This window comes from Papio anubis, chromosome 13 (assembly GCF_008728515.1).
Source record: "Papio anubis isolate 15944 chromosome 13, Panubis1.0, whole genome shotgun sequence".
In the NCBI taxonomy this organism is placed as follows: domain Eukaryota; kingdom Metazoa; phylum Chordata; class Mammalia; order Primates; family Cercopithecidae; genus Papio; species Papio anubis.
The window spans coordinates 76,103,017-76,121,128 of NC_044988.1; positions in this window are offsets into that span (position 1 = coordinate 76,103,017).

Sequence of the window (18,112 nt, forward strand, 5' to 3'; positions counted from 1 at the left end):
GTGAGCTGAGATCTGACCACTGCACTCCAGCCTGGGCGACAGAGCGAGATTCCATCTCAAAAAAAAAAAAAAAATTGGCAAACTTTAATTTCTTAATAAAAACATCCAATGTTGGTGCAAGTGTGGAGAAACAAACATTCTTACACTGTTAGTGAGAGAGCAAAATATCAAAACTTTCTGGAGAAGTTGGCAATGTCTGTCAAAAGCCTTAGATACATGTATGTCCTATAACCCAGAAATTATCACTCCAGAATTTATCACAAGAAAGTAACTAGAGTTTGGCAACAGCCAACTAGTCAACAACATTAGATTGCTAAAGTAATTAGATCATTAGTTTTCCATTATAGTAGCTATGTTGCATTGGGTAGTTCATACAGCAATTCGGTTTATGCAAATAAAGGATAAGAAATAAGTCTGATGTCAACAATTTTAAGGAACTAATTCAGGGCACAGCTAAGACTAGCGTAGAGTGAATTCATCACCCCAGGTTCTTCTCATGAAAAATCAATATAACTCATCTTGACTGAGAACCTTCATTATCAAGAACAAAGCAAATTGTAATTGTGCTGCTCTGTTTACTAAGGCAGAAAATCATGCCTTGGGTCCTAAAGGTTCTGAATTCTACTCTTCACACTACAGTTTTTCCTTCCACAATGCTTCCAATAAGTATGTCTGTCACTCTTTTAATGTATTTTTATTAAACGTTTGTATAGATATTGCCATGGCCATAGACTATGCTGTCACCATTTCTTGCTCATCACTGCAGTAGCCTCCTAACTCATCTGTATTGCTCTTGGGCCTCCACAATACAACACCAGCCATTTACCCCGCATGAAAGCTCAATCCTTAATATAGCCTACATGCTTCAGTTTACATGGTTGGCCCCTGAATATCTCCTGGCTTTCTCGTTCTCCATCTCTCACTCCAGTCCAGCATCCCTTCTTCAGCTTCTCCAGGACACCTTGCACAAGTTCGTTGCACAAACCATTCCTTGAGTTCCTTCTCACTGCCCTCCCCAACCACTACTGCCTTCATCCCCCGGTTAATTTTTTTTAAAACTTTTTTCAGATGTCTTGTCCTTGGTTGTTTTTTTCTCAAAGAAACCTTCCTTGATCTCTCTCAATACAAGCTCCCATGGACATTTCCTTCAAGGTCCCTGCTAACCCACTTTTGTGGAAATTTCAAAAAAGTGTCCCTTCTAATGTTTCTTGCAAGAAACTCAGCAGGGAGAGCTCTGACTGGTGTTCAGGCATCATTTACTCGTTGGTCTGGTGTTTTAGGTGAGGCATAGTCTGAACCACTGTAGTGGCCCTGCCATCCTTCACATGTATCGCGGCTGCAATTTAACAATTTTCATAGGGAATCATTTCTCTAACCCCAGCCTCTTTCCATTGTACCTTATTAGACTCTGATCTCCAGAGTTCTGTGATATTGTTTGAACTTGATTACCATTGTATTCCCATTGTCTAGGACGTTGCCTGGCGCAAAACAAGTACTTAATAAGTCTTTACACATCAATGAATAAATCTAATCTTTCTTTTTGTCACTGTTATTTTCCTTTCCTCCACTTACCCTTTCTGTTTCCATCCTGTTGATAATCCACACACAAAGATCATTGAAACTTTCTAAGAAGTCTCCACAGGTGGCTATTTGCACCAAAATTACACCAGTAACGGCAACACATTGAGGTCCTCAACAAATGGAAACAATCATTATTTTCACAGGATATCCAACAAATGCATTCTTATTATTCAGAGTTTCTCATTTTTAACATGTATTTAATTTTTGTTCTTTTCTGCATGTTAAATGTGCAACTAATGGGGATATTTAGAAATAGTGGGAGGTAAAGAAACATGTAATATATCTGATGGTGCTAACAGAGATGAACAGTGTGTGTATTTGTGCACTTAGGTGTGTATGTGTTTGTATGTGAGGTGGGTGTGATAGAGTGATGAGGGAAAGGATCACTAAGATCTCAATTCTGTCTGGCAAATAATTACAAAGCATTTCTGAACTACCAAAAAAGGGAAAATAGGATTTACAAAAGAAAGGACTAGATCAAAACCATGCTGAGGAAAAGGAACATACTAATGAATAAAGTTAAACAATCATGTGCCAACTGTACTTGATATTGAAAAGAGATTTGTGAAAGGCTAGAATCTGGTCTTAATCCCAGCAGATTTCAATCAAGTATCAAAAAGAAGAACTATGTGTTTATAAACTTTAAATATTTTATAATTTCCAAAATAATTTATCAGATTAAAAAGGAAACATTAATCAAGATAGGTGGAGAACATATAAGGCAATGAGCACATATGGGTTTGGGTAGAGAAGATGAAAAGGTGAGACTCTGTGTCTTGGGCTAATTGTATAGATGCAAAATTGGTATTATTGCTCCTTCCTCTATTTCTCTTGGTTTTCTAAAAGTAGCAAATGGCCAGATGGAAATATTTAGGAAGAAGGGGCTGTTCATGAACAGAAGAAGAATTCTGATTTTTTCTGCTCTTAAATCCAAATTCTACTAGAAATACAATGTACTCAGAGAAAACTAGAATATTCATAGAAAATATAACCAAGTTAGGGAAAGAAAACCCACAAAAATGATATTGGCTTAAAAGTGCTTTTAGATATGTATATAACCTTATAAAATCAATTTAACTAAGCCTTCTAATAGACATTCCCCATTGTGTATTGAAATGTGAGTTGACAGGAAACCTTAGAAGATGAACAAAAATAGTGAAAAACAAGTCTTTTGTCTCATTGAACAAATCTTTTATGCTTTCAAAGTCAACTAAGATCATGTTGTACTCAAATGAAAGAGAGATTAAAGATCTTGCAGGTTAACATCTCCTGATCTGTGGCTGGTTTATTATATCATTCATAATATATGTGTTGGGTTTCTGATTTGAACCAGAAACTTTGGTGGGTGTTAGGCATACAACAGGAAACAAATCAAAGTCTCTGATCTAAAAGAACCCATATTCTCATTGAGGAAGAAAGGCAATATCCAAATAAAGAAATCTGTAAGATGCTTGATAATGCTAACAAAGATGTACAGTGTGTGTATGTGTGCACTTAGATGTGTGTGTATTGACGTGTGAGGTGAATGTGATAGAGTAGTGAGAGAAAGCATCTCAATAAGTTGACATTTGAGTAGAGACCTGGTTGGAGAGAGAATGTCTCTGAAGATAGATGATTGCAGAGAATGCCAAAGAAGGGAACAGTAGGTGCAAACAATGAAGCAAAAAAAAAGGAGACCAGTAAGGCTGAAGCAGTCTGAGCAAGAAGGCGAATAGCAGGAGCAACAGTCCAAAGAGTAGTGAAGACAAGGTCATATCAGGTCCTATAGTCCAAGATAATCCAATATATACTGGATGTTATACTGTACGAGTTATGATGCCATACCATATCAGTTACTTGCTCTGACTTAATGTCTTAAAAAGGCCACTCAGAATTAAATTTAAGTAGTCAAGGGTAAAAGCAGAGAGGTCAATCAGAAGGTTACTTAAATCACCAGTCAAGACATGAGGGTGTCTTGGCTCAGATCAGTAACAGAGGAAGTAAATAGTAGCTAGACTGAGAATGTATTTTAAAGTAAAGGGATATGATTTGATGATTAATTGAATATTGAGCATAATACAGTAAGAAATTAAGAATGACTCTGAGGATTTTTAATTTTTAAAACAATGTTTGTGGGTATATAGTACGTGTATCTATGTTGGGTGTATGTGAGATGTGGCTCTGAGGTTTTAAAAAACAATAGAACTGCCATTTGCTATTAGAGAAGACTGGGGAAGTGAAAATCAAGGATTCCATTCTGGAAATGTTCAGTTGATGCCTATTAGACATTCAAGCAGATATGTTGCATAGCACTTAGGCATAAGGGTTCTGGAATTTAGGAGAGATGTTCAGGCTGGACGTATAAATTTTGGGGTCACTTTATCGTTATGGTACTTAAAATACATAACTGGGTGAAATCACATAGGAAGAGAGTTTAGGTAACCAAGGGAAGGAGTCTGGGGACTGAGCTTAGATGTCTTCTACAAATAGAGGTAGGAAAATGAGGAGGTTCCAGCAAAGGACACTGAGAGTGTATGGCTTGTGAGATTGGAGGAGAACCAAGAGCTCAATCTTGGCGGCCAAATGAAGAGCATGTTCACGGAGAAAACAGTTGAGTGAAACAAAGATCGAGTCTGAGTAGATTTGACCAGAGGTCATAGATTAGATTTTTTTTTCTCTCATTTCCATGCTTTTTCCATAACACCATCCTTGCCTGAGCTATAGACAGGACTTCTTGGGAGCTGCTCATTCATAATGAAGTTCACTGAAATGTCAACAGAAATGGTGAAGCAGAATATCTTAGCTTATGTTTTTCCAAAGGCAAACCCAGAAAAAAGTCTTTGACAGAGGCCAAAGATGTATTAATGAGCATGCCACTACCTCAGCTTAATGGGAACCCTCTGAGGAAACATATAGAATACGCTTCAGCATTATCAGGAGGAGTTGTTCATAGACTCATTGGTTGTGAGTTGCCTACCTGGGGGCTTTAAATACTTAGCATTTCCACATTGCCCTGTGCATGTCCTGTGGTGGTAGCAAAAGTTCCCAGACAGAGAAACTGAGAAGCATGCTCATCACAGCTGCAGATGAATCTAGAGGTGGACTGAATTGGTATGAGCATCTGCTGTGGAGGACAATGCAAATCTGATTGTGGCAGAATTTCTTCACCACCACCTGAGAGCAGACTGTTAGGACTTTATTTTTAGACTATGAATTAAGATATTTGGCCAAATGGTCAGGTAGCATTCTTTTGAGCACATCCTAGATTGAGGAAAATATATACGTGTGAGAGCTTTTAAACAGTATCTGTCATGTCCTAAAAATAATAAAATATGACAAATATTAGAAGATATAACATTCTACTTTCTTTTTTTATATCTAGAAATTTCTGGAAAATCTTCTAGTTTCTGCTGTGTAGAGAAAACAGAAAGAAAATTATTGAAATATAAGTATTATAAGTGGTATTACTTCCTTGTTTTTATTTTTAAAATGTATTATTTAGATCCACCTAGTACCAAAAAGGATTTCATCTGGCTAAAATAAATATTAATTTTTATTGTGTTTTAATAGTGGATATGTCTATATGAATATCTCATTAAAAGGAAATTATTTATAAGTTCATGCTGTGAACTACTGCCATTGTCTCAAGAAACTGTATTTCTCTGCCTGATAAGCAATGGGTATTTATTAAATAGATGACAAATATTTGTCTTAGTAAAGTTTCATAACTTTCTCCAGGGAACTTACCCACACAGATATGCCTTTAATTGGCAACACAGCTTGTCTGAACTTTATGTTCTCACTGGAGATCTAGCTATTCCAAATTAATTTTTTGAAAAAACAGGATTAATAGAGAATTGCCTGACACATGGCAGTATATTCTTTCCTCTAGATCCTCTGGGTCATCCTGGATAAGGTCAGGTCATAAACACACCCACGTAGACTCATTGCTTTGACTCTTCTAGAGCTATTCTCAATCAGAATTTGGTGTTATCCCAATCAGTCTTTTGAGGACCTGTGGATTCACAGGATGAATCCACAGACATAATGGCTCTCTTACTTATCTGCTTCAGGAAAAAGCTCTGCTTCTTGTTTAAAAAAACAAAACAAACAAAAGTTCGTTTTGCTTTTATTTTCTGCACACCATGCCATGTCACTAGTAATATGTCCTACCTGTTTTGGCTGACTCTGAAGGCAGCTGTAGGACTCTGTGCCACACACTTCTGTGTGCCCATGTTACATCTGCTGCTGTTATTTTTCTACTCATTTTTCCCTTTGCTCAGACTTTTTAACTATTGTTTCTATTTTGTATTAAATTTATTTGTATAATTTGAATTGAATCCTTTGTAGAACCAAAAAAGAAATAAAAAGAAAGATGGTAGGTAGATAAATGAAATAAATAATTTGTGAGCATTTAGGGGAAAAAATGCAGTGGTCGTTGGATCTATATGGGTTCATTAAGAATTAATCAGGCCAAATTGACAAATACAGAAAAAAAAAATGTATTCTAATTACAAGAGCAAGTTTTTGTTTCTTAGAGTAGATCAGATGCTAACTTAGCTATGTGAATTCGTCCCTAACTGAACAATGATAACAAAAAAGGACTGAATAATGAACCTATTCCATCTTGGAAAGAGGTCATTAGTAACACAATTCAAAACTCCCTCCTTTGGCTTGATCCTTCAAAGAGATCACAAAACACTGGGTTCTGAGGATTGAGGATTTCATACAACTGGGAGATATATAATAAAATGGAAAACAATATCAAAACTAGAAAAGTTTGGCAGTCTGAAATGATAGACCAAACATTTTTTAAAAGATTGTATTTAACAAGGATAGTAATAAAGTCTTGATTTAAGAATTTAACATTTGATTTCACTCTTCAGCTGAGCTAAGCCTAGGGGGAAAAAAATTGATTTTATAAGTTCAAAGTGAAGGAGAAAAACCAAGATCTGGATAGACCAGTATTTGTAAAAAAACAAAAACAAAAACAAAAACAAAACAAAACAAAAACACAGAGGTTGGGGTCGACAGAGTGGTAGAGTCATGTTAAGTTCATTTAATATAAGTAAATAAATAACACTGTTAGAAAAAGCTAGAACTATCACTGAAAATATTAATTGAAGTCAATATTCAAATGAAAGTCTGCTAAAGTTCCTCTGTACTACCATGACATTGTATTGTTTTGTTTCAAAACCCTGTCTTTTAAGGACAGTATCAAGTACACATCTGCAGAAAGAAAACTGAGGTGGCAAAACCTCTGGAAATTTAGCAACAATTGAAGGAACTGAGGCTATTTGATGCACAACAATATCAGAAATTCAGTTGGAGGTAAAGTGTTTTCTATTTGGAGGAGGGTGGGGGTAGGCTGTAAATCTTTGGAGGGCTGTCCTGTAGAAGGGGCAGGTGTTCCATGCTCCTCCAAAGAGAAAAATCAGGATTACAAACTGTTTGAGGGTAGAAACCATGTCTTAGGCATCTTTATACTCTTAGTAGGTGCAATTAAACAGAGGTGTCATTTGATGCTTGTTGGGGTGTGAAACTGATGTTACAAGACAGATTCAAGCACTCTATAGGGAAGAACTTTGTAAGAAGCAAAACAGCTGTCTTTTGATACATTGAGTTTCTTACCATTGGAAGTGTTCCAGCTGTGCAGACACTAGTGTATTAGTTCAGATTAAGAACTTGAGTTCTGAGATGAGGCTGACCTAGATTCAAATTTTAGCCCTGTTAATTAGCTGTAGGAATTTAGACAAGTTACTTAACCTCTCTGGATATTACTTTCTGTCTGTAAATTGTGTATAATGGTAGCTTGCTTTCAGATTTTTTGTGATGTTTGAACTGAGATAATTTCTCCCATCCAAGTACTAACCAGACCTGACCCTGCTTAGCTTTCAAGATCAGACAAGATTGAGTACGTTCAGGGTAGTGTAGCCATAGACAGAATTGAAATAATTTCTATGAGGAGTTAGTACAGTGCCTGGAACAACAGTAAATATTCAATAAATTGTAATAATTTTTCTAGCAGAATGTATTTGACAGTCTTCTAAGAATGTTATAGAACGGATTTTTGTATGGGATGGGAAGTTGGAAAAATGATCACTTGGTCCCACTCAATTCAAAGATTCTCTAAATCTGTGTTTTATCAACATTATTCTTTTATATATCTTTAGCATTTTATGAATGTTTCTAGAATTGCATTTATCTCACTAAGTTAAAAGCAGAAAGTTAAAGCAATTATCAAGCTCCTCCAGAAAAAAAAAAAGACTATCTCTTGTTTAACTTCACACCCCCAAGTATTTAGCACACTGATTGACATATAGTAAATAATACTGTATCCACTGTATAAATGAATGAATGATCAAATAACTAAATATTTAATTCATCTGAAAACATAGACCACGTCTGCCATCTTTCAATGAAAATTTCAAGTACAAATGCTTGATCAAATCTGCTTAATCAAACCATGCTTCCTTTAAGCCCAAATAAAAAAAGCAAATGATAAAGATTATAATTTATTTGTCTCTAAATCGCTATTTAAGAAACCAACGTTTTTTAGCACCTACTGCGTGCCAGGTGTTTTTCATAATAATTCGATTTGGGGCCGGGCGCGGTGGCTCACGCCAGTAATCCCAGCACTTTGGGAGGCCGAGGCGGGCGAATCACGACGTCAGGAGATCGAGACCATCCTGGCTAACACGGTGAAACACCATCTAGTATTTTGTACTAAAAATACAAAAAATTAGCCGGGCGTGGTGGCGGGCGCCTGTAGTCCCAGCTACTCGGGAGGCTGAGGCAGGAGAATGGCGAGAACCCGGGAAGGCAGAACTTGCAGTGAGCCGAGATCGCGCGGCTGCGCTCCAGCCTGGGCGACAGAGCAAGACTCCGTCTCAAAATAATAATAATAATAATAATAACAACAACAACAACAACAACAATAATTCCATTTGGTCTGTTAACACATCTATGAAGTAAGTAATGTTTGGCCTAGTTTGTTGACCAAGAAATGTAGTGTCTGAGAACTTAAAAATACTCAAGTCACACTGCCATTGGGTGGTAATATATAGGATTTGAACCTTAGTCTGACTGATTCGAATGCTAAACGATTCCTTTACAAATATTTTTAATTGCAAAAGCAACATGATATATGCTTATTTTGAAAATTTTGAGCAGTTAGAAATATATAGACCAAAATATTAAAACTTCCTTTTATAGTTAATGTTTCTTCACCCCTTTCAACCCCCTTCCATCCTCCAACCTATAAAAAATGATCTGCAAAAACTTCCTGTTAGATACGGTTCTATGCATTTACACACTTATATGATAACATATATAAACGTAACAAAATATAAATGCAATAATAATGATAGTAGTACGTAAAGATACAGTGTCTTTTTTTTTTTTTTTTTGAGACGGGGTGTCACTCTGTTGCCTAGGCTGGAGTACAGTGGTGTGATCACAGCTCACTGCAGCTTTGAACTCCTGGACTCAGGTTATCCTCCCACCTCAGCTTCCAGAGTAGCTGGGACCACAGGTGCGTGCCACTACACCTGGCGAATTTTTGTGTTTTTAGTAGAAATGGGATTTCACTGTGTTGCCTAGGCTGGGCTTAAATCCTGAGCTCAAGCGATCTGCCCGCCTTGGCCCCCCAAAGTGCTGGCATTACAAGTATGAGCAACCATGCCTGGCCAATAGTGCCTTCTTTAATGTGTGTTTTGCTCATTTGGTATATCTTCTATCAACTGCTTGATTATGCCCTATGCCTGTTTTTTAAAATGTAGATTTAATTTTTCTAAACAAATTATTGGAACTCTTTGCAAATAACATTTATCCTTTCTTACATACATTGTAAACGTTTTCTTCAGGTCAGTCATTTGTCTAACTTTCTTCACCTATAGAATTTATTTTGTAGACTGCACACTAATCCTTTTATGTACATAGTCTGCATTTGGACTTTGTACTCCGTATTGTGCCCCATTCTCTGTTCTGCTATTGTATTCTGTTCTCGTGCCAATACCACATTGTTTTGATCACTATATCTTTATAACATCTGATGGGGAGTCAGTCTACACAGTAGTTTTATTTTTCTAAATGTTCATTTCCTTCTACAGATAAATTTTGGGATCAATTATTAAGGTAATAAAAAATGTCATTTTGATTAGGACTGCTATGGATTTGTAGATAATTATATGGGGAATCAACACTTTACCATATGGAGGCTTTTCATATGGGAACATTTGATATGTCTCTCCATTTTTCATGGTTTATTGTCTTTTGGTAAATTTTAGAAATATAATTATACAGGTCTTGCATACTTTATTGTTTATTCTAGATATTTTATGGGTTTTGAAAAATTGTCAGTTGAATAAATGGGATTTTATCTCTCTATTGATTTTTTGGTATATATCTCATACCTGCGTCATAATTCGTATAGTGGCATATACTGAGAGTCATCTACCAAGATGCCCTCTGACCACTTCTATTTCTAACAGAATTCTGATTTTGTTTCAAAGTAGCAATGTGCCCATTCCCAGAGGATGAATCATGATTGGTGTAAGCCAGTCATATAGCAATCCAAATGATTGCATAATTTCCTTTGTATTCACTTTTCCTACTACACTTGCCACCTACCTTTATAAAATGTGTAATAAGGGAAATTCTGATAAATTTTACTGCTTGGTGCAAGGAAAGCCCCTTTGCTCCTATCTCCATTCTTTCTTCCTACTTTCAATGCTGATAAGCAGGCGTTATTCTGGTTGGAATAGCCATAATGTAGCCATGAGGCTACAAATATGAAGACAAAAAGGCAAGGAGTTGCAAGGATGGGATAGAAATATGGAAACTGCTGAAGTCTTTGAAGATACTACAGAGCCACTGAACATATAGACAAACTGCCTTTCTCCAGATTTCCTTTTAAGGAAACAAGGTTCAAACTTCAGTTAATTCAGTTTCTCTAACTACAGCTAAATGCATCCAAACCTATTTAGATATTACTGACATAGGGAAAAATTGTTGATTTTTGTATATATTCCTTGTATTCAGCTTTCTTACCAAACTCTAATTTTTTAGAGAATTGTGTCAGAGTTTCGAATTTGCATTTGCAAATAATGAATTTTGGTTTTGAGCTTTCCGATACTTCTTACTATTTCTTGCATTATCTAAAAGGCTGGGACCTCAGTGAAGTGCTGAATTCTATCAGTAAATAGCAGGTATTCCCCTTTTTAATTCCTGACCTAAATAGGAATGCCTGTAGTATTTCAGTAGTAAATTTCTGGTTGATACTCTGATAATAAAAGAAGCGTTCTTCTAGTCCTAGATTACTAAAAATTTACTTTTGCTTTATGCTGTTTTTTTCTTAAGTCAGAAATAAGTATTATATCAACTACTTATTTGGCATCTATCAAGATGATCACATGGTAAGTCTACTGCGTTAAATTAATATAATAAGGAACATCAATAGATTTTCTGGTTTTGAGCATCCTTACTTTTCTGGGATAACCTTATATATTCATGAAGAATCATTTCTTTCATACAACATTAGATTTTTTATATAAAATATTTTATACAGGAGTTTCAAGTGCATATTTACAAGTAATATTGCTATAAAGTTGTTTATGCCTTTGATTTGCTTTGTTGGATGGTGAGATGACAGAATAATACTAGACACAAAGAATAAGCACAAAACCTTTAAACAGTATAGGACTTTTACTTTAATGTCTAGGCTTTCTGTACTCTTAGACTTTCCAATAAGCATTCATTACTTTTATAATAAAAAGAGTGAATATATATATATATATATATCTGAGTGTATATATATATATATATATAAAATTTAAAGATATTAATTTGTACATGATTACAACTGGGTGGCATCACATAAGTTTTGATATGTAGTATTCTCACTGTTGTTTTTACTTTAAAAGGCTATAATTTTGGCTTGGTATTCTTTTCACCTAAGGGTTATTGTAAGAGGTTTAATATATATACATATACACAGGAATGTGTATTATATAAGTTTTATTGTTTCTGTGTATTTGAATGTGTATTATTTGTTTCTGTAAGGTGTACTGGAATCTACCTAGCATTTCTGGTGTGAGGGTTAGGGGATGTTTTCTTTTATTCTATAAAAACTGATTTTTTTTTTCTTCTTCCTCTTAAGACAATTTTCATCATTAGGTAGACTTTTAAAAAATTATCATTTGTATCGAATATTTCTAAATTCATTGATACAATAGTCTCATAACTTTTTAATCTCCTCTGTGTAGTTATGTCTGTATTCTTAGTTTAATGTTATTTATTTGTGTTTTCTTCTTTCAGCATCAGACTTACCTGATTTTCAGTTGATAGTTTAATTGATAAAGTTTATTTGTTCATTTTCATAGAATTTTGTTTCTAAAACTCAATACTTTCTACTTAAAATTTGTGTATAATTTTAGCTCCTTTATTTGAAAGTGGTTGTGTATTTTCGACATTTTCTATCTTCTAAATGATAAAGTTAAGGATATTAATTTTTACGTGACTATAACTGGGTCACATCACATAGGTTTTGATATGTAGTAGTATTCTCACTGTTGTTTTTACTTAAAAAGGCTGCAATTTTGGCTTGGTATTCTTTCCAATTAAGGGTTATTGTAAGAGGTTTTTAAAAGTTTTTTAGTATTTTGTGTTTGTGTGTCCTTTAAGTTTATAGTTTTATTGCATTATGTTTGTGATCTATTTTGGATGTTTATTGAACTTGGAGAGCTTTTTATGTGTGACTAAATAACTGGCCATTTAACAAAATGTTCCAAGCGTACCAGAAAAGAATATCAGACACACAATTCTATACATACCTCCATTTAATCAAGTTTAATGAATGTATCATTCAACTCCTCTACAACTTTGTATTTGAGGATCATTTAATTTGTCATTTTTTGGTAAGGCATGTTAAAAATCTACAATGATCATTGTAGTTTTTGTCAGTTTTTCCTTCTATATATAACACATTACACTTCACATATTAAGAAGCTATATAATTATTCCTCTGTGATAGGAGGAATAAATTAAATAAATAATTAAAACTTTCTTCTTTTTCATTTGTGTTTTTTACCTTGGATTTTATTTTGCCTGATATTACTATATTTTCTGCTTTCTTTTGTATAATATTTACCTGATTTCTGGTTAGTCTATTTTATTTCAAACATTTTTGATCATTTAGTTTTATTTATGATGTATTTAAAGAGCTGTTTGCATTTTCCATTTCTCAGACTATTTTATTTCACATATCTCCTTCAGAAGCTGACAGATTCTGTGACTCCCAGACAAAAAAAAGAAAAATATATATAGAATTGAACAACCCACTTAATAAACTTGATTAAAGTTTGTGGTTATCTATTGAGTGTAACAGTATGAGTTTCTATATCTCGATAAGAAAATAAGAAGTTATCTATTAACATTTATTCTTAAAATTGACATAAACATATTAACCAAATAGTTTTATTTCTGACATCTTATTCTTATTTCTGACATTGTGTCATGTTTTCTATTATGTAATCTTGTTTATTTTTTTCTTTTCTCTTACTACTTGAATTTTCTTGTTCCTCTTTTCTTTCATGAGTTTTAAAGCCACTGCTTTCTCAGTGAGCTGAAACAATATCTAACAGTGATCAGTAGTGTCAGATATTAAACTCAGACTCCTGAATCTAAGTGCAGTTCACTTTTGAACAACATGAGTTTGCACAGGTCCACTCACACACAGCTTTTGGTCCACCTATGCCACCTCTGAGATAGCAAGACCAACTTCTCTTCCCCCTCCTCCTTAGCCTACTGAACGTAAAAGACACGAGGATGAAGAGCTTTACGAAGATTCACTTCCACTTAATAAATCGTAAATACAGTCTCTCTTCCTTATGGTTTTTTCTTAATAACATTTTATTTTCTCTAGCTTACTTTATTGTAAGAATACAGTACATTATACATATAACATACAAAACATGTGTTAACTGTTTGTTATCCGTAAGGTTTCCAGTCAACAGTAGGCTATTAGTACTTAAGCTTCCAGGGAGTCAAAAGTTATCTATCAATTTTTGACTGTGGCGGGAGACAGGGTGGTGGGGTTTTGGTGCTCCTAACCCCTGAGTTTTTCAAGGACCAACTGTATATTAAGAAAAAAGCTCACGTAAAGCTTTAAATGGATTTGTAACCCACTAATGTATCTGCAATTTTGTAAACACCACTGTTTTGGGTCATGAGCTAAACTTGTGTACATGCTGACAGAATTCAGACTGAGAAGTTAATTGATATATATATATGCACATACATATATATGCATATATATGGAAGTTTTGCTCAAATATTTAATAAAACCTAAGCAATATTTAATATTGTGATCTTTTTCAGTTTAAAGTAAATAAAAATAAAACTGACACACACTTGCTAATGTGGACAAACAGATAAATGGAAACAAATGGATAGTCTAGAAACATATCTTACGATATATAAAATTTTAGTGTGCAATAAAATAACGTTTCAATTAAGTGTGTAAAAGATTTTTTTAAATGATGCTGTGACAATTAGTTAATAATTTGGAAAGCAACTATGTGTGATCTCTACCTCATATCATATGTTGAAATAGATTCTACACAGATTGTAAAGTTAAATATGTAGATAAAATTCCTGAAACTGATTAAAAATCAAGTTAATGAATAGTTGTTTTTACTGGGGTTTCTGAAGGCTTTCCTAATATTATACTCATGGTAGAAAGCGTAAGGAAAATGATTGGTAAACTTAAACTTAACTTTAGCTTCCATATATCAAAAATTAACTTCCATATATCAAAAAACATTATTAAGTTAAAAGCAAAATTTAAAACTAAGAAAAATATTTTATTACATAAGCGGCTAAAATTTTTAATCTACAAATTAACATCATAAGTCAGTGTGACACTCACACATCATACCAATAAAAAAAAAAGCAAAGGGGGCCGGGCGTAGTGGCTCACGCCTGTAATCCCAGCACTTTGGGAGGCCAAGGAGGGAGGATCACCTGAGGTCAGGAGTTCAAAACCAGCCTGGCCAATGTGGTGAAACCCTGTCTCTACTAAAAATACAAAAACTTAGTCTGGCCTGGTAGTGGGTGCCTGTAACCCCAGCTACTCAGGAATCTGAGCCAGGAGAATCGCTTGAACCTGGGAGGTGGAGGATGCAGTGAGCCAAGATCGTGCCATTGCACTTCAGCATGGGCGACAAGAGTGAAATTCTGTTTCAAAATAATAATAATAATAATAACAAGCAAAGGACATAAACTGTCAAATCACAAAGGGAGTAGTACAGAGGAAAGAGTAACAGTTCTCGCTGTGTTTGAGGGCTAAATATTTTTCTTTCTTTCAGACTTCTCTGTGTTTGCTAACTTTTCTATGATATATATTACTTACATAATCAAAAAACATGTATATATACATATACATGCATAAATGCAAAAGACATATTACCATGCTATATCAGGAGTTTAATACTTGACAATGAGGAAAGGTGGTGGGTGCTACCTGGAATCAGAAGTTCTGAGTTCAAATCCCAGTGCTAGTTGAATGATCTTGGGAAAGTCAGTGAACCACTTTGAGCCTTGGTTTCTCCAAATATAAAACAGAGGAAATAATCTTCATGTTGCAAGTTGTTGTGAGAATAGTTTTTGAAATGTATGTGGAAATGCTTTGTGAGGATCATTTACAGATGTTTGAGATTCCTGTTACTGATGTAGTACGTGAGGGCTTTTCCCAGCCTCCAAACACAATCTGTGCACCATCTCTTACAAACACTACATCCCTCTGCCTGATGAGGGGTTATATTCCTGAGTTGTTCAGGTGACAGTTAGCTGGGGCTGTCTTGCATTTTGCCATCTCCTAAGTGAATGGGACAGATGCTAGCTACAGGCTATAGTCAAAGGAAACTGTAATAAAGATCACTATTGCTGTTCTTTCTCCATGTCAGTTGCTTCACCATTCAATTCTAGTATGTGCAAAGTTAATTTGATTACCACATGATCCTATAATCTCTTGTCTATAACATCCAGAAAGTCCCAACTATTTTCAAATTCTGTGTTCCATCATATGGCAAATGAAAACATTAACTGTCCTTCTTTTTGAATAATAGAAATAATTCCTTTGTGAGTGTTCCATGTTAGAAAGTAAATGCAAAAGGACCAGAAGAAACACTTTTTATTTAATATGATCCCTGATAATGCAGAATAGTGCTATATTTTCCATTTATATTTATATGAGAAATAAAAGAATTATATTTTTCCAGGTGAAAAATCATATGCTTCTGTTGTCTTTTTTATTTCCTAATCCTAAGCCTATAAAAATCCTTTTAGAATGAAAAATAAAAAAAAGGTAGAGGATAACTCCAAATACTCCCAAAGAACAGAAGATATTGATATACAGAGAAAACAATTAGCTATTCCACTAATCTTCTGATGTTAGAAAAGAAAATGAAATGAGCTGAAAGTCATCAAAATAATTTAGAGAAAACATAAAAATTATTTATTGATTGACTAAGCAGTTAATTATCATTGGTCATATAAAGTACAGGTTTTCACTTTTGAGAAACCTTAGGAAGGAAGTTAAGAATGGAGGGAGGAAAAAGCCAGAGAGGGACAGAGGGAGAAAGTTAAAGAAAGAGTGAGAAAGGAAGGAAAGAAGATAACTGAGCTTTTGGTTCAATACCAGCTCAAGGAAATCTCTTTTGCTAGGATAGGCAAATTGGATGTAATGGAAATAGCCATGAAGAGGGATTGAGTAAGTCTGGATCTTAGTTTCTTCAATAACTTGGTATGTAACCCTGGGCAAATCACTTTTCCTTGAGACGATTTTCTCATCTGGAATAGATCAGTGGTTTTCCAATTGTGCTCCAGCAGAATGCTGCTGACTAGAAGCTAGACCAAGGAACAGTGGTGGTCTGTGCAATTAACAGAAAAAAAATGAAGTGAAATAAAATGTTTCCTATTTGCTGTAGTTTATTTATTTATATTTATTATAACAATTCCTACAAAATACTGATTTTTCTAAGCATACTTACCTGTTTCTTGTATTTGAGATATCAGCAAACAAAGCTTCCTTGATTTTAGGTTTTTCTTACACTTAAAAATAATAGCTTTTGCTCTACTCTCACATAACTGGTTGATTAGTTCTTGCAAAAGACAAAATGAATTAATAAGCAGCAAATGAACAGCAATAGCAGAATTTAGATACCATTCATTATGTTTAGGTTTTTAAATTTTTAAATTATTGTTGTTGCCTTATTTATTTAAATAGTAATGGCTTGTTTTTCTAAAATCATGGGCACATATTATAGTTTTGATTTTCTAGACTAGACACCTCTCTTGATTCCAAAATTAGAGCTCTTGCTTCATCTATGCTACCTCGCAGTAAAGGTTTAAGGATTTAGAGCATATCAGCTTACAGATACAGACTCCCATATACTTTATATACATGTTATTCAATCTTCATAGCATCCTATCAGTATTTAATTTATTTCTCTTTTACAGATGTGGAAACTGATGCATGCAGTCATTAAGACACTTGTCCAAGGTCATCACTAGCAAAAGCAGGAGGTGGAAACCAGTGAGGAGGTGTTCAGTGCTAGATTTGGTTTCATCTTTGTTCTAAACATTAAGTCAATAAATGTTCACATAAAACCTATTGTTTGGAATGAGCAAATTTTCAGAATAAACATCAGAAAGATACTAAAAATAAACCTGTTCTGCCTTCCAGATACTTAGAAAAACATAACCAATGAGTAACTTTTGTGAAACACTGTTATTAGTAATGTGCTGAGAAATCAAACCACACCCTAGTGGACAAGACAGTTATGTGTAGATTTCATGTTATGGTGAAAGGGCAAAAAACATGAAATCTACAAGGGATCAGTCACGGGCTGGTAGTTTGCAGATGCAAAGTCAACTTTGTGCTAGCATACTGCATACTGGATGCCCTGAACCCTGAGTCAAGGCTGTTTGGGAAATCAAATGGATATGTCACCAAGAATTTCAAGGGGTGTGTGTGTGTGTTTAAATAATGATTTAAAAAACCTCAGAATTAATATTATAAATTAGAAAAACATTTGATTTGGCCAGTCTTATGATATGGAAGAAATTTTGGGCTGGCAAAATTTATTTGCAAGCTCTACACTTTTCCTAATTGCAAAAGCGATATATTCATTGTAGAAAAGCTTAAAAATCTGAAAAGCCAGAGTGAAAAAAATATATAATGTATACATAATTACATTGCTAGAAAAAAATGACATTACCTGGAAAAAACTACTATTAACATTTTGATTATACTTGTCTGATTATTTTTCAATGCCTAGCTACACACACACACACCCCCCCCCCCGCCACACACAAATATGGGATAATACTATGTACATTGTTTTGAAATCTGTTTTTTTGGTTATCAAAAAATCATGTAAATATTTCAGTGTCATTTGACATTTCCTACAGAATTTGATAGCTATACAACTTTCAACCACATAAATGAATATAATTTCTTTGATCACTTGCTGTTAGGTATTGATGCTAC